Below are 18,340 nucleotides of genomic sequence, written 5' to 3'. Positions count from 1 at the left end.
AAAGTTTATTTATTAAGCGCTTTTCATAGACAGGTAGTCACAAAGCACTGCACACAGAGATTAAAATAAACAGTATGATAAATAGCAAAATGCACAGTATACACAATATAGAGTTTAAATGTAAATTAAAAATATAAAAATGTAAAAAGCATTGGTCAACAAAGTTTTTTTAAACAGTAAAGTTTCTAACTGCTTTTAAAGGATTCCACAGAGTCAACCAAACGTAGTTGTAGAGGTAACTGTTCCACAGCCTTGGTGCCACAGACTGAAAAGCTCCGCCCCCTTTCGTCTTCAGAGGTGTTCTCGGAGCAACCAACAAACTCTGAGTCTGTGAGCGGAGAGGGCGAGCAGTAGTGTTGTAGTAGGCCTACTTGTTGTTCCTAGAGTATTTAAAAGTAGAATGGGAGGGAGAGCCTTCAGTTTTCAGGCCCCTCTTCTGTGGAACCAGCTTCCAGTTTGGATTCGGGAGACAGACACTATCTCTACTTTTAAGATTAGGCTTAAAACGTTCCTTTTTGCTAATGCATATAGTTAGGGCTGGACCAGGTGACCCTGAATCCTCCCTTAGTTATGCTGCAATAGACGTAGGCTGCCGGGGATTCCCATGATGCATTGAGTTTTTCCTTTCCAGTCACCTTTCTCACTCACTATGTATTAATAGACCTCTCTGCATTGAATCATATCTGTTATTAACCTCTGTCTCTCTTCCACAGCATGGCTTTTATCCTGTCTTCCTTCTCTCACCCCAACCGGTCGCAGCAGATGGCCCCGCCCCTCCCTGAGTTTGGTTCTGCCGGAGGTTTCTTCCTGTTAAAAAGGAGTTTTCCCTTCCCACTGTCGCCAAAGTGCTGCTCATAGGGGGTCATATGATTGTTGGGTTTTTCTCTGAATCTATGAAGCGCCTTGAGGCGATTTTTGTTGTGATTTGGCGCTATATAAATAATTGAATTGAATTGTGTATTTTGTGAGAAGCTTGGTTAAATAATCTGGGGCTTGGCCATTTAGTGCTCTGTACGTTAAAACAATAATTTTAAAATGAATTCTAAAATCTATTGGGAGCCAATGTAAAGAACATAAAATAGAAGTGATGTGAGCTCGCTTGCTAGAGCGAGTTAGTAGTCTAGCTGCTGCGTTTTGTATAGCTTGGAGGCGAGAAAGAGATGATTTATCCAAGCTGGTAAACAGGGAATTACAATAATCTAAACGCGATGACACAAATGCATGGACAATTTTTTCCAGTTCAGCTAAGGAGACCATATGTCGCAATTTAGAAATATTCCTTAAATGAAAGAAACGATTTTACGTGTGAGTCAAGGCCCAAAGAAGAGTCAAATATCCGATTGTTCAGTCTGACGTCACTAGCCGTGTCTGGGCCTAAACTCTGCTGCAGGTCCATATATCAAATGATCACTGTGGCATTACTGAGAGTTAAAACACTGTCTTAAGTCTTTCATCTTTAATAAAATTATCAGCGTTCTGCTCTACCAGGTGTAACAATTGAGTTTAACATCCAGGCATCCATGAAAATGGAATTTATGACATTTAACGGAGTTAGAAGTTAGCAGGAAGTTAGCTCGCTAGCTTCCATCTAAATGCAATATAGCATGTCCTGACTGCGGGGCTTTGGAAACAAATTAAAACGTACAGCTTTCTTATCACTTCCAACATAAATGAAGACAGAAAACTAAGCAGTGACGTTTGTAGGGTTACTGAAGTTAGGCTAGCTGGTATATAATGATGTGCTACGTGACCGCTAGCGACACAGCTACTGTATGTTAGCATAATATAAACAAGCTAACTTTTTTTCCAATCCATAAAAGTTAACGTGAGTGTTCTCGGTGGTCAGGAACAAATGTAATCGCATGGCAGGATGCTGTAAAAGGACCAAACTTCAGCCAGGAGAACCACTGAGATAATCCATCCACAATACGAGGTTAGTCATTCATATACTGCTGCATGGGCTGTGCTGTAGTTAAATCGTAAGGTTTTAAAAACTGAGCTTAAATAAATGATTAGCGGTAATAAAAGCCGAGGGAGGTCAACAGTGATCACTGACTGTTTTAGGAGCTTTTTGAGATTAAATAGAAGAAAATACAAAACATTAAACATGTTAACAACACAAAAGCCATATTAAACGCAGACTACTTTAGGCCCGGAAGTAGGATTCGTCACGTCATCACTTAATAATCTGATTACTCCAAGATTTCGAATATTTGGCTTAGCTGAAGAACAGAAAGGGGCAAGAACCTGACTGATTTTAGAATATAGATCAGGAGGAGCTATGATCATGGTCTCTGTCTTGTTCATGTTTTAAAAAAAGGTAATTGTTAGAAAGCCAATCAGAGATTTGAGTTAAAGCCTGGACTAGGGTGGACAGCCTATCCAGCTGATGAGGCTTAAAGGACATATACAGCTTAATGTCATCGGCATAGAAATGATAAGACAGGTCACTAAAAGACTGAATAAGGCCAGCTAAAGGAAGCATATAAAAAGAAAATAAATGACTCAAATGTACCTAAAGCAGAAGAGAACACAATGTAATTGTGTACAGAAACACTGACAATAGTGAATCATGTCCAGACTCCATTGCACATGCATGGCAGTTCCATAATTAAGACATTAATCAACTGCAAGAGCCCCAACCTTGCCTAACTCAGTGCATGTGTTATGATGGCCACATACCCAGCACAGTTCAGACAAATCATCTGCTGATTACAGATCATCATTTTATTTCATGAAATAAATGAAGCTTGCATTACAATAACTAGTGAAAACAAATTATATACCAGCTTATTTCTTGATGAGCTTTTGGGCTATTTTGTTTCTCAGAGGATTGATCCCCTGCTCATCAAAGAACCATCCACAACCTTCTTCATTAAATTCACGTCTGATAGCTCTAACAAAAAATAAGATGAAGAAACATGGAAGCTTAACATATACAGAATGCATTTATCCAGTTTAATGAAAAATAAAGTGAATATTTAACTTATGTGCTGTTACAGTGGGTAAAATAAGGTTCTATTCTGTTAAGTAGTCATTCGCCTTTGTTTAACATTGTTATGTTTCCTGAATTCTTAAAAGATGTTGATCACTGCTGACTGCTTTTATTTTGAAGGTGATGCTCCACTTATAGTTTGTGTTGCACTTTTTCTTGTTTTACTGACACTGAGTTAGTAGTTAGTGGGTATTTAGGGATGAAAATTAAAAAAAAAATACATGCAATCATGGCAGATTAGAAGTTTGAATGCAGGAGTTATATCTCATTATTTCACAGACATTTGGAAATACGTTCATGGGAAACAAGGGCGCCTACATATGTACTATATATGGTCACTGTAGGAGCCCAGTCTAGGCTATAATTATGTTTTTCAAAGAAGTTAAGGAAGCAGTGCGATAAGGACATCCTCTTTTCTGCTTCATTCTTTCTTTCTGTGGACTGGCAGTAATAGTGCCATAGCAACAGTGTCTATATAGATACTACATGCCTGCTGAGTGCAGCAGTTCAGGGAGGTAGCTGTCACACACAGGGAAAGTTAGCTAGTGTGCCCCAGGTCTTATCCTGACTTATCCTCTAATATTGGACTGAGGGCAGAGTAACTGGACCCTACAATGACTCTGTGTCACCATATAGTCTATATATGGTATGATACTGGTGATATAACACGCTGGAGTGAACTGGAAAGCACTGAGAATATTGAGTAGTGCCTAGATGCATGTCCTGTCGAAGTTCAAATAGAGGAGAAAGATGATTGAAGTGACTTTGAACTTTGCATGCTTGTTGGTGCCAGTGAGGTGGTCTGAAATTGTAATTATCTCAGAACTACTGGGATTTTCTCACACAAAAATCTCTATGGTTTACAGAGGTTGGTCTGAAAAAGAGACAAGATCTATAGAGCAGCAGCAGAAGACCACACTGGGTTCCACTGCTGTCTGCTAAAAACAGGAAACCGAAGCAATATCATGTTACATCACTTGTTGTAAGTGTGAACATACACTACTGGAAATCTATTGTTTAAATGTCAGATGTGGCGTGGTACTACAAATCTGAATATACTTTTGCTTGTATAATTAGTGCAACACTGTCCTATTTGAAATGTGTTGAAGTTTTTCGAACACTTTGCCACTCTACTTCAATTTTATTATTTTCTACACTACACTACCTCTGAAAATAGTTTCAAGGTTAATTTATATTAATTGCCCTCGCCTAACTAACAGCTGCTCCCACTCTCTCCTTGGTGGTTTTAATAAGCCAGAACCACCACCACTTTTCAGCTTTTGCCTTTTAATTTTTCTTTTTGCAAAATCAGAAAAAAGATGTAATTCACTCAAGTGATATGTGTATTCTTTAGACTTTGTAGTAAAATTTTTAGCTTTTTGGCCAGGTTTAGGCTATCGAGTTGTCTTCTGGTACCAAATCACATAAAAGGTTATTCATTACCCTAAAACTCATGGAAACGATTAAGCAAAATGATGATTGTTCAGATTACAAGCATCATTGCCCACATTATTTCCTGCTCTCTGCACAGTGCACACTGCTGAATAATTCTGTACACATTGTAAAATAATTTTGTTCCAAAACTCCAAAAAGATCATATTAGATGAGGAGGTTTGGAACAAGTGCTAATGAAATTGAGGTCTTTGGCCTAATGTGTATCTAAATGGATTTTCTTGATGTGGAAACATTTGACAATTCCTCATTTAGACACTGAGTGATATTGGTGCTGAGGGAGTAAAACTGCACTGTGAATACATGACCACTTGCTACTCGAAACCTGCAACAAAAGTTTGACTTTTGATGATGCCTTTTCTGGCAGAAACCACTTGGAGACTGTCTTGCAGATTCAATCCAGTCGCCTGTCGGAGGTATAAACTGCTAGCGGAAATGGCATGATTGTCGACAGAGGGCTGGAGTCTGAACAGGTCCGACATAGATGTGATTGGCAACTTGATCAAAAGCAACAGAGATCCAGTGTGAAGAGGAAACACTGCTCAGTCGCATTGCTTGAGACTGAATAACAGACAAGGTGATTTGTTTCTTAGTTTCCTTGTAAGTTTGAAGCATCCGAAGACTGATTGAAACCTGTCTTAGTATACTTCTTTTATTTAAAATCTCTTTAAAAAAATAAATAAAAACAAGATGTTTGTGAGCCGGTGAGGTGAACTGAGACATTTTACATTTTTGGTTAATAAATTTATACACACATGAAGAGCAAGAAGAGTTATTTTTGTTCAGCAACTCATTAAAACATGCTTGAGGCTATGTGATCATATCACATGTTTTTGAGAGAAGGAGAATGAGTGTTGCATGCTCAAAAATAGGCCATCCAATCCAGTAAGTAGTTACTGAGTGAAGTTATTCAATTGTGCAATGACTGAATTGTAAAATACAAACACTTCACCCACTACTGAGAAAAGAAATTGTTTTGGGTTTTTTGCTTTGTTTTTTCATTTTCATGTGATTAAGATGGAGATTGTTCATCTGATATCCTCTTAGTGGCAGCAATTTTATCATTAGTGCCCTACCAAAGGGAAGATAACTTAATCTCATGCACAAAACTCCTAAAAATCGTTTTTGTATATTACGTTTGGAATTTACAGAAGTATATGTAATAATCAAAAGGGCATTTTTTTATATATATATATTTCAACCATCCAGGTATTGTTATGAAGGTCACCACTCTTTAAATTCATGAATAAAGAATAAATAAAGTTCTGTCTGGGCCACACTACTGAGGTGGAGGTAAAATACTGACTTTCACCTCAATATTACCACAAATTAAGATAAGAATCGCTAAAAGACCCAACAAATACCATTTTAGTTTTCCAATATCTAAAATTCAGATCGTGTAACTCTTTCATAATGAATCTCTTAAACTAAGCTCTCTTGTTATTATGCTATAAAGATAAGGGAGAGAATAGAGTACAAGTATGCCCATATTGTTTCTTCCTGTTAAAGGGGAGTTTTTTCCTCCCCAGTGTTGAAACGTGCTTGCTCGTAGGGGCAAATATGATTGTGGGTTTTGTTTTTTTGTTTTGTCTCTATCGGTGTCTTTACCATACAACATAAAGTGCCTTGAGGCATTTTGAAGAAAACTTGTCAGTTTTGTTCTTCTTTCATCTTCTGCACATTGTTTTCAAAGTTTTGCACAATGGTTTGGACTTGTACGGTACGTTTGACTGCTGTCAAAGTGCCACAGAACTGCAGTGTTTCCCTTTAGACCATCACATGGCCTGACAATGGTTGCAGCTGGCAAGACAGTTCCTGAGGGGGTGAGAGAGAAACAGAGAGAGATTTCCAGCTTTGGGCATTGCAGGCCTGCAACCAATAGCTCAAATTGATACGGCTTGGGACCACCATGGTCCTCCGCCACACTAATGTCTGCTTCAGGGTATTTTGAGGAGGAAAACTCCTCCACTTCGAAAGAGCCTTTTACTTTCATAGATAGATGTCTTGCGATTTGGTGTTGCTCTCCATTTTCCTATGGCCTTGGGATGTCACTGAACAACTCTTGCCTTACACGTCCACATCCCCCTCCTCAGCCCATCTCCAAACCCCTATTCCCTGCCTCATGCACATCACTTTTTAACATTTTTCAAACTTATGCAGGGGTTTGGAGATAGACTAAGAACTCTTGGTGTGCTTACTCTTGAATGTTAGTTGTTCCACCTGCTTAACCTGCTTCTTCACTTACATATGAAATAGGCGTTTCTTTAACCATTAGTGGTGAATAGTTAAGATGTAATGGAGTAGTTGAGCTTCAGCTATATGTTAATGAATGGGTGTCTGAAGTCTTTTTTTTAAATTGTGATTCTTTCTTTCTCCAAATGGTAGACATTTGTTGCATAAGAGAAGTAGAAGAAGAAAAAAAGAGAACTGGTTAAGATAGTGACTGACTGTTGATTGCTCTGAATCCCAGGTTAGCAAAATTGACTAAGCTGCTTAGCTTAGCAGATCCATTGTTTCTTCTCTCCCGTTCTCATTAAAAAAGATCAGTGTACAAAACATTTGGGAAGTAGTTTTTCATTTTAGCTGGGGCTGATTATTATTTCCACTATTTAAAATGGTTGCTGGTGGCAGCTCGTTTCAGCTGCTGCTAATTAATTCCATGAGTAACTTGATGACGAACCGAAAGTTTCCTATTGTTGGGTTTGTGTGTCTTGTGCAGTCTGAGTTCAGCAAACTGAGACACATCTTATTTCTGGCTCATTACATCATGTAACTGTTCATGGTTTGCATTCTTTTGGTTCAGTGTTTTTGCTTTTTGCTGTATGGATATTATAGTAATCATTTTAACACTTACATAGTATCAATTTCCATGCGTTCACAACATGGTTCAAGTTTGACCCAGGCTAATAGGTCCCTCATAATAAGTGTTTATACGCGCAGAGAGTATTTCTATTTTAGCTTCACAACATTCCCTTTTTGGGAAAAAAATCTAGGACATAGTATCCATGTCCTGTTCTACCTAAGGCATGAATATACAACAGCTAAAATGATTTCCATATATTTTATCGAAAGTGAAAATGGCAAGAATATTGTGGAACTTGGATGGAAGGAAAACTGAAACATCAGAAACCAATGGGTAACATCACAGCAGGTAAGCAAAATTCATCCTTTGTTCTCTGTTTTAAACTCACTTTGTTTCGGAAGTAAAAGGATTCTAATTTGTTTACTGTTAGTATTTAGTCATATTACAGGTGCTTTTAGGTGCAGATCTCATGTGTGCATCTTCTGTCAAAGTATCCTCTGACCCCTGTGTGATATGATCATATATGATCACTCCTGCACTGTTTTATTATTTCACAGTTTAAAAACACCTGTTTCTGTGGAACCTCAGCAAATGTGGTGGGGGACGCAATCAGTTCAATTCGCAAATTCCCTAAAACAACAATTTTCGTTAATCTGACCTACACTGAAATACTTCTCAACGGATATGGTAAATGTGTGATCTAGAACAGCCTCAGTGTAAAAACATTTACTTACAACTGTATAACATTTTTATATATTTAAATTTTTGTCTATTTTGGGCTACTTTAAGGAAAGTCGTTTATTGTATTTCTGTGGTTGTCAAATATCAAAACAGGTCAAGTTTGTCAGATAAATAAACCAGAAGCTTAAGAAAAATAAAATGTAAAAACTTTGAAGGACACAATTATGAAATACTCTGTATCAAAGAGACACAATTTTAAATAACTGAAGACCCTTAAGCTAACAGTCATTTTTTTCATCCAACCAAAATTATTTTCTGCGGTAGTGCTGCAGGTTGAGAGGGCAGCTTCGTGGATCCAAAAAGCTAAAAAGTAATATTTGCAATCACAAATAATTAAAGCAGGAAAAAAATGTAATCGTACAAAATCAAGCTCTCACATATATTAGCATTACTGCCTCCAAATATTCCTGAATGTTGGTTAACCTTTAGCCAGAAACTAGGAATGCAGCTGTGCTTGTTTCATTTTGTTGTTATTTACTTCCACTTTTTGTGTCAAGGTTGGTTTCAGGTTTTACCTTTCACAATTTAGCCAGTGGAAAAATAGCAGGAACACGTAAACGCGGACCACTCTCGGTCACCAATCCTGGCTTGTGCTGCAGATCTGAAGACACATCAGTGCATCCAGAAATACGACACCAATTAAATTTAATGTAGATGAAATAACATTCTTGCATATTTCACAAAACATGTAATTGGCTTTTATTACAAACACTGCACCCAATACAGGATTATATTTGAGCCATACAATATCCACATTTTCTTTTTCTGCTTTTTGGAACAAGATTAGTGCAGAACAGAACACTTTATTACTATAGAAGAACAGAAGCCAGTCACTGCTGTCTGTTGAACAGGATTGTAATGCTGTCACTGCTTCTTCAACAACAGACAGTTCCTGCTGCAGCTCTCCTATTTATGAACTGCCAAAAGCCTGTTTTGTAGGTATATTTAAAATAAGCTAAAACTAGTTGATAAAATAGTCTTTCGTGCTGTTGGTTTGACTGTAATAAATACAGTTGATTCTCTGGTTGCTGGCAAGTAATTGGAAAGACTTCAGGTTTTGTTTACAGTAAGATCATTTTTAAACACTTACTGTGAATATGCCTGATATATTTTTAATAATTTATGTCACTCTGACTCTTTACATGATTATTTTAAAATATTATCATGTCTGATTTTTACAGTAAGTATATCTGCTTATCCTGCTGCTGTAGAGGGCAACTGAGCAAATGTGAAGAGAACATTGGCTTTAATGCTCACTGTGTGTAGGTGTGTCTGTGGTGAAGGTGGAGTTGCCTTTGTGCCCCAAGTGGGATAATAAGGGGATGTGCTTAGTCTCCCCACACTGTAATATATATTATTATCTCACCATATACTTAACGTCCAGTATATTTCTCTACCTCTGTTATTCTTGGAGTCAGTGTATAACCTTTTGAATCTTTGTTATCTGAGAGTGATTGGTCCACAAAAGATGTATAGCGTTGCATCACCAAAAAGATTTGACCGAGCCCAAGCCAGTCAGAGGTTGCTGAGTTTTGCTTTGTGTAGGCTGGGGATCTTAGTGCATGCGGTGTGTGTGTGTTATGACAGTTCAAGGTTCATCATATCTTGACAAATGGAGTTGTTTACATCAGACACAGCATACAGAGGACATGGCACCATCAAGACAGATGGTCTTCATTTTTCACACGTTTCCTCTCATCTCCCTAATAGAAGCAGCCCAGGCTGTCAGGAGCGATGTAGAGGAGGCTTTCATTTACATCCTGGATAAGGATCAATAACGTCTCTATTTAAAAATCAATCATTTCTTGTCAGCCAGGTTGAGTTGTGTGAATGTCTCAGGTGTGTTGCGACTGATGGTGTTTTTTTTCCAGGTGACTGCAAATATGAAATGAATGCCAACTGAAGAGACATGGTGAAGATTCTCCGTTGGGATTTTGAGATGTTTACAAAATATATTTTTAGCGACAAATGAAGAACCTGGGGGGAAAGAGTCATGTGTATAAAAACTGAAATATTCAACGATTTTCAACCTTTGGTGCATACGATGCTGTAACAGAGGGCAGTGTTTTCCGTGGGCTTACGGCACATACATTTGAAATTGTACTTTTTGAAACAAACATGTCTCCAAAGTACATCAGACGGGCTCCTGCCACCCTATCTGTCAAGGTCTAACTACCATACAGAAATGTGTTTGCCTCTTAGTATCTATGGGAGGATTTTGGACAGGAATAGTAGGTGCCATGGTTAGTGCTCGCTAGGTTCACGGTCGATAAACCAAGCTTAGGTGACCATCAATCCCTCACCCAAAGGGAGAAATGCTTTACAGCTGTCTGACTGAGGTTGATTAATGGAGGAGGAGAGGAAGCTGCTATAATTAGGGATGCAGCACAGTGAAATTCTGGGCCAATACCACTTTTTAAAAAAAATAACAATTTGGCCTATAGCTGATGGTAATGTTAGCTTGTTTGTTTATTTTGTCTTTGTTATTTATTCATCCTGTGCCCCCTGCCAGGAGAAAGAAGGAAATCTTCATTATAAATAAATAACTCACTGTTTTAAAGTCTTTCATCCTTTTATCACTCTGCCTCCTGTCAACAGGAAGAATGTTGGGCAGATAAAACGGTACATGCCTATCCATAACATTTGCACTTTTCTGGAGTGCTCTTTAACTCCATGTTGGAGATGAGCTTCAGTATGCTCACAAACCAGCAGGCATAGTTGAAATCCAGTGTCTGTGGGATTTTGTATTTGTTTGCACTTCACATCAAACGTTGACATTTTCAGTACAACAAAAAGCAAATTTCATTCTGGCATCGAATATATTCATCCCTTTTCACATACCAGTGTGGCCCTTAACATGATATGCTTTTTTGACGCTTTTGAACTTAATTTAACGTAAACTCGATTCTATAGGACATACCTATCAAAGAAAATACAAAAACAGCATAAGTACCAGATTGACTGTCACTCAGAAAGGAGCCATCTATTACATGCTGGTGTGTGGGAGGTCAGGAAACCATCCTTCTGCATTTTGAAGGGAGATGTCTTGAGCAGAGTCATAGTTAGATGAAGAAAAATGACCCTTCATCTTTGATGGCAGTGAGGGAGAGGTAGAGCTGACAGTTATCCAAGCAGCTTTCTGTGCAGATCTGCGGCTCAGAGTCAGTCACACAGGCAATGAGTGTGGTGAACTGGGAGGACAGTGACCCCCTGCCAACAGGGCCCCCAGAAAAGAGGCTGTCATAGAAAGAGACACTTAAGTGATGTCTGACTGCCTCTGAGCATCAAGTGTTCTCTGCATGCAAGCATACGGTTTCATCTTTCTGTAATACCTGAAAATATCTGCTTGCATTGATTTTGATATCACTATGGTAGCAGGTGCTAGTGCAAAGGTGTCACTTTCCTTTTAATTCAAATGCAGGTGATAGAGGATGGCTTCTTTTTGTGGAGTTTATTTACACTGCTTCTGGCTATGGGGCCACAAAATCCAGTCACAGTACACTAGAAATGGCACACCCGACTTGCCGGCAAATACTGCCAAAGCGATACTCGAGCAGCGCGTTGTCAGAAACAATAAACTGTCACTCAAACAAGCATCTCTTTTGTAATATCTAGTGTGTGACATTTTCTGCTTCTTAAGCAAATTGTCCCATTCAAACCAATGAATATTGCAACATCTTTGTAGCATTGCTATCAAATATTGTTGGAAACAAAACAGTATCAGACATGTTCACAATTGTCTTTTAAAGCTTCTAACATGAAGTGCTATCAACAGCACTTCATGTTAGACGCATCATGTCCATCACTCAGAAATTATAAACGTATTCTTCCTATGGTACATCAACTTATTTAAAGCTACAAGGAAACAAAAGTTAAAAAAAAAAAAAACACTTGAATAATTCCTGCATTTTTGGTATCTGAATACAAGTCAGTTTACTTGATCATGTTCATTTGGTAAACAGATTGCACTATTGATCATACTGCTAGTTCAAGAAGCCATGGGGTCAAGCTATGCCCTCTGTTCTTCAGACAAGGACCCAGCCTCTCTCTTGCCCCCTCCCAGTGGCTCCAGAACTCCACTTTGAAACAGCTGTTCCTCATTATACTCACTTGCAGTATTAAACTCTGCCCCAGTCATTTAGCATTGATGCTCAGACCACCTAAAGCTTTTGCTGACTAAAATACTTAACCTGCTTGTCCTCTACCCATTGGGTCTACCTGCCTAATTCACACTCTTCCTTTACACTTACAGTACCTGAGATTAGAGCATAACTGGTCTGTGTAACTCTGTGGAACGTTGAAGGAAATTATCTGATAGCAGACCTTTTGTAATCTCAGAGATGTGGTGAGCCTGTAGAATCTTGGAGATGAAACCCGATCCCTCGCTGAAGAAACCTAAGAATAAGAAAAGTTTGAAATTCCAATTCTATTCCAATATTCCTGCTGGTTGTACATCCCGTAACTGTTCATTAAGCCTGTTAAACTTTTCCAGTCTAACTGTCAATGAGCCTTTTAAAAAGCCAAACCATAACACACACTGCCAGTACATCACTTTATTAAAGCTCTCAATATGAGCCTATATAAGCTGAGATATCAGGATACTATTCTGTGCATCCTATTGGCAAATATCATGCAGTACATGGCATTAAGTTGCTTTAGCCAGCCTACTATAACTGCTGCCTCTGCCAGTCACTTGGCAAATTAATCAATGTCATAACTGTTGTCGCTGATGCCTTGTTTGTCCTCTGTTTGAGTCGTATTGCAGCACTGTTCCTTCAGCCTTTCCACCTACTCATTTGGAAGAGTGGGAAGGTCATTTAAGAGAACCATGCCCCCCAAAGCAAACCGATACACAAGAAATAACAGTACAAATACCAAAATACCCCCCCACTGGTGGTGGCAGATGGCTGTCCCTACCTAAGCCTGATTCTGCTGAAGGCTTCTTCCTTTTGAAAGTCAGTTTTTCCTTCCCATCATCCCCTGCGTATAGGGGATCGTCTGATTGTTGTGGTTATCTTCCTAATACTGTAGGGTATGAGGGGACATTATTACTGCTCTCATACACAGTATCGAAAGCCTTTCACACAAATTACTGAAACAGTCTCACACAAATTACTGAAATGCTTGCACACACTACTGAAAACCAAGAGGATTTCAGTTGAACAGGAAGGTGAGGAAAACAAACGGCCTATTTCAATACACAACTAACACAACCCCGATGTCTACTCTGGCCTTGGAAGTGACCATCCAAACACTGTTGCAGGGTAGCAACTCATTGTTGCATCCTGGCCATGGTAAGCTGCACCATGTTAGCTGCACCTACAATCTGGAAAGAAGACTATCTGACAGTACCTCAGCCATAAATGCTGCTGGCATGGGCAAGTTCCTATCCTGACGTGAGGGAAAGAGAGATTCTACGTGACTATCCAGCACATCCACACTTGCCGCATTTGAGTTCTGATGGTCTCTACCGAGGCTAATATATTTCACTTAGGCTACTAGCAGGCTGTTGAGCAGACATTAGCATAGTGTTATCCATATTTTGAAATATCCTAGTTTTTCCTTGGTCACTGTCATGTTCCGCTGAAACGCCTTGGTTTTCAGCAGTGATAGTGAGAGCGTTTAAGCCAGCGGTCGGTACCGGTCCGTGAGTCGTTTGGTACCGGGCGGCGAAAGTTGAGGCTCAGGTGTGAAATGTATGGTTTTCAAGGTTTTTATCGGTTTTCAGCGTTATTTCGTTATAGTTTTTATCGTTAACTCGGTTTTCCTGGGTCTTTTCATGTGTGTTATGAATAAATCTTATTTTTTTCGGTACCGGTACTAGTTTTATTTTGTTGTATTTATCCGCGACACCTTAAAGGCCGGTCTGTGAAAATATTGTCGGGCATAAACCGGTCCGTGGCGCAAAAAAGGTTGGAGGCCGCTGGTTTAAGCAATAATGTCCCTAACAGACCTTCGTAGTAAGGTTTTACCTCACAGTTTAAGCTCCTGAAACTCTTCTTCTGATCTGGCCGTGCACATAAAAATATCCATTTTTCTGTACATGGAAAAAAGAATTTTTCAATAGCTGAATTTCATATGGAAAAGAAACATTTATTATGTACTTTACGTCTTATAAGATGTATGTTTCTCATTATATTTTACTCATAGCAGAAATCTCCTTGTAGCAGCTAATAATTACAATTAAGTATGAATAAAGTGAACGTTGTGCAATAAGAAAAATGTAAATTAGAAAATAATATGAGACATAAAGTCTTCATAGACATATAAATCGTTAAATTTGGCAACTGGAGACCAGGTCTAAATGTTATTTTCTTTTCCCTACAGAATAGTACACAATAATTAATTTTTACAAAATCTGTTGTTAGATTTCGAACGCCTGGAGAGAAAAGCCAACCCTCTTAGACTATGTCTCCACCGTTCCATTTGCTACAGAAAAATATAGTTGGATTTAAAAAGGAAAAAATAAATCTATTCAAGTGATAGCGTACACCATTTCAACATCAGTTAACCCCATGAAATAGAAGTGTGGCTCATGAAATCTACAAAACTCAACCAATCACAGCTTTATTCTCACTTTTGAGAAAATGCCCCTAAAGGTCAAGCCCATAATTACACTCCTTTTACCTAAGTGGAGAGCATGTCACAAATCCAATCATGGTATGAATGAGGGATACCCAATGAAAATGAGCTGGCTTTAGAACTATGCTCTGCAATATTGCACTTACATTACATTATCCACAATGACGCACAAAGCGCCTTTAGTGACCAGTGTTTCAGCCAAAACGTAATTGATATGTCTCTCTTGAGGGTGCTTCTCTGCAGGGCTTAAAAGGGGACTCGAATGACGATGTATGCTTTGAAAATGTAGTTTTCACTATGTTATGAGCCATCTTTGCATGCATGGCAGACTTTCTTTATTTTCTAGGTCAAATTTAAAACTGACGACAACAACAACAAAAAAGCCGTCCTGGATTATTGGTGTATTTCCCACAACAAACAACTTTCCCTGTATTGACACCTCTAGGGAAAATGGTAAGACTAAATGTTCTCTGTGATATTGTGAATGAGATTTTTCCCCTGATAGGAAAAAAGTCTGAACAATTTTTTTTGCCATTGATTTTCAGTGGGATACCGTGGTGGTCAGATGATTGGCTGGCATGTGGGATTGGCAGCAAAGTGTTTTCTCAACATTCAGTCCTACGGGAAATGCCTTTCTCAGTCAACAAGTCAAAAACCTTCCAACCTCTCGAAACAATAATCATCCCATGGGACAACAGCAGCTCGGTGTACAAAGAAGTGTGTTTATGTGGGGTTTAGTTTTTTTTGTGTTTTTCAGCCTTGCTCAAAAAGACATTTTTCCACCGGGCAAAACGAAGTTGGATTGATTTTAGCTACACATCCACACAATGGTGAAACGCAAATGGCGCTTAAAAAAAATGGACTGTACTGTCGGTGAAACAACGCAAGCTAAGCATGTACTTTGCAGCAGTGGAGGATAGAATAACAGCATGGCGTATTGATTCAGAATGAAAAGTTTAGCTGCCAGATAAATGAAGTAGGTCAGACAAATTGGAGACTAAGATTGAGTAGCATAATTGTATGCATAAGTTGGTGCTAATGGTTTTTTATTCTTCTGTTTTTGCTTCAGTGCACAGTGTCATTTACTTGAGGGGGAAAAAAATGTTTAAAATTTGATGATGCCAAACTGCAAGCCTCTTATAGTGTCTCGCCTAATGATTATGCTTACTGTGAGGCCGATAATCATATAAATACAGTAATTAGTGCAGAAGGAGAAGAAGAAAGGCTAGTTTTATATTCTTATAGTGGGTTATTGCAGAGCACAAATCATAAGAGTAATGATTTTGTATTCCTTTGTTGTTGGAATAGTGAAAAATAAATACATTTGTATTTGTCTTTGAAATAGTCTGTACAACTGTGTCATAAAATAGTGTTCAGCAGAGCAGAGTGTGCCACAGGTCCATTCTGGTGACAACAGCAGACACGCACTCTCATGAAAATCTGCCTGCTGACTCTGCCAGAAGAGCAGCATGTGTGAGGTTGTGAACCTCCCAAGGACCCCTGTAAAGCCCCCCAGAATTACTGTTAAAAAAATCCCTGCTTGTTAAATGAGAGTTGTAAAGAATAAAGTGATAATGAAGGATTACTGGGTGCCTACACTTGGAAGCCATGTTTAAAACGCAATGCAGACTAGTTTGCTGCGAGGTGCCAAATGCAAAATTGCAGTCTGTTCTTCTTTTTAGGTCAAGATTAATTTGTGGTGGTGCAGTTTTCGTGTTGCATGCTAATTAATGCAAAATAACAAAGACTGCTCAATTTATGAATAACATCACCTCAAAGGGAGAAATGGTCATGCTCACCAGCCTAAGGCTGAAATTCAATCATACTACAAAACATGGATGTCTGACAATTATTCAGCTTGCATACTTACTAAGCTTATATAAGCCTCTTAATTATTAATATTGCTGCATGCAACCCCAAACATGTTCAAACTCAAATGTTTCCTGTTGCCCGATGAAAACTGGTTTCATCAGCAAAAACCATCTCTGCAGTCCATTAGGTTGCTCGCCGTTGAGTTGGTTGACTCCTTAAAGGTAACTGAATCGTCTGACGTGAAACGACGCGTTCTCAGATAGAAAACAATCAGTCAAATGAGACCATATGAGGACTAACGATTAGCCAATCGGTACCAATGGTGGAAGCAATGCTGTTGTCAAGTGATGTCAAGCTGTGCAACAGACCCATAGAGACGTAATGGAGCAATGGAGGCCATGTGTACCAGCATGCATTGTTAAGATCACCCAGCTTTGTAGTTTGATTTTGTTCCATTTTGCTTCACTCTTAAAATCCCTTAGAAAAAAAACTAGAGCTCGCTTTGCAGAGCTCACATCAGTGTTTACTAGCATATATATATAAATAACAGCCTGGGCTGATACATTGGTCTCTAGTAATTGGTTAGGAAAAATCAAAACCCCTCCCTTATGAATATCGCCTCAAGTGGAAATGTCACACTGAAGATGTAAAACATGTCCAATGAGTTGACAATTTGGTCCACTATCAGGCAAATGTGGTGCAATAAATTCATTACTCTCCTGTAAAGCATTTTGTTTTTTCTGAAGTTATGTTTGTCAGCTTAACATCTCCTAGAGCTAGTGTGGCATGTTTGTACCTGGAGGAAAAAATATGGACAAAACTCAAATGACTCACCTCTTCCTAGGCCTAAGGTTGTCTCTTTCAATTTGTATCATTGCTGCTTTAGTGAGGTAAGGCCATTCACAATGGCAAGATAACTAAAAGCCAGTTTGTTTATGTTTTGTGGTCAGCCGGGCTCATACTGAGCAGCAAGATCGCTTTTTCAGCAAGTCAATTTTGTGGCATCCCAGAGGCTAGTCTCTCAGATTAGCACAATGGGGATTATCCCGCCCAGCCTGTGTTGATCCTTCCACTGGCTGAGAAGGGCAATGCAACTGCACCCAAAACAAGGAGGTGTGGGTGGAAGCACACTCAGGAAAGTCACTGTGGCCTTACACCAAGGACAAAAACAAGCAGACAACCCAGAACACAATTCTTTGATGGGAAAATGCATGACTGGCTTCCAGATAAGAGTCAGGCAATCAGGGCAAATCGCAGCAAAACCTTGTGGGAGCATTTAGAACTCACAAATTAGTTAAAACTCAGAACTCACACACAGAGTTCGAAGGTAAATATCCGCTATTTGAATAGTTAAATGTTTTCATACGTTACAACCTGCTGACCTGCAACCACCTGGGCATGTTTTAACCACACGACATGTGCTGCTGCAACATTATACTCTAACTTAGTTTACATTCACAGCTAGTGCTGAGGTCTGTGTGTGAGACTCCACCAACATGTCGCATGAAGCTTAAAGTGAATTTGACATCCAGGGCCCATCGCTGAGTGTTGTTGTTTTTTTGTTAGTTTTTTAGTAGTGGAGTGACAGCCCTGTGCATTATACATACAACCTTACCATAGAAAGCATGGAAAGAGAATAACGGAATAACTGCATGAAATGATAGTTTTCAGTTTGTTTGCTGACAAGCAGTCTCACTGTATGTTTAGAGAATGAAATTATGGCTTGTATTTTCATGGTGAGTTTCACAGCGCCTTTGGTCGGTGTGTGAGGGGTGGGTTTTTTTTGTTTTGTTTTTTTTGTTTTTTAATGTGAGTCACTGTTTACTATGTGTGCTGTGTAATACCTTGTGTGTCACTAGTCATGCTGTCAGATGTTAGAAATGTCATCAAGCCATTTCATGCGCGTGTGGCAATAACGGTGCATCTGATTCTCTTGAATGGTGCATTGAGCGAAT

At 39.0% G+C, this 18,340-nt stretch overlaps 1 long non-coding RNA gene across 1 annotated transcript in view; it reads left to right on the top strand.

Annotated features, from left to right (window-relative positions):
- Nucleotides 1-16,173, top strand: part of LOC145420453 (uncharacterized) — a 50,449-nt gene extending 34,276 nt beyond the window's left edge. Inside the window, exons 2-3 of the long non-coding RNA XR_013901765.1 lie at nucleotides 14,920-15,026; nucleotides 15,119-16,173. This is a non-coding gene — a long non-coding RNA (uncharacterized LOC145420453). The remainder of the gene's footprint in view (nucleotides 1-14,919; nucleotides 15,027-15,118) is intronic.
- Nucleotides 16,174-18,340: the final 2,167 nt, after the last annotated feature.

This window comes from Astatotilapia calliptera, chromosome 2 (genome assembly GCF_964374335.1).
Source record: "Astatotilapia calliptera chromosome 2, fAstCal68.1, whole genome shotgun sequence".
Taxonomy (NCBI): Eukaryota; Metazoa; Chordata; class Actinopteri; order Cichliformes; family Cichlidae; genus Astatotilapia; species Astatotilapia calliptera.
This window is presented reverse-complemented; position numbering and strand designations above follow the sequence as displayed.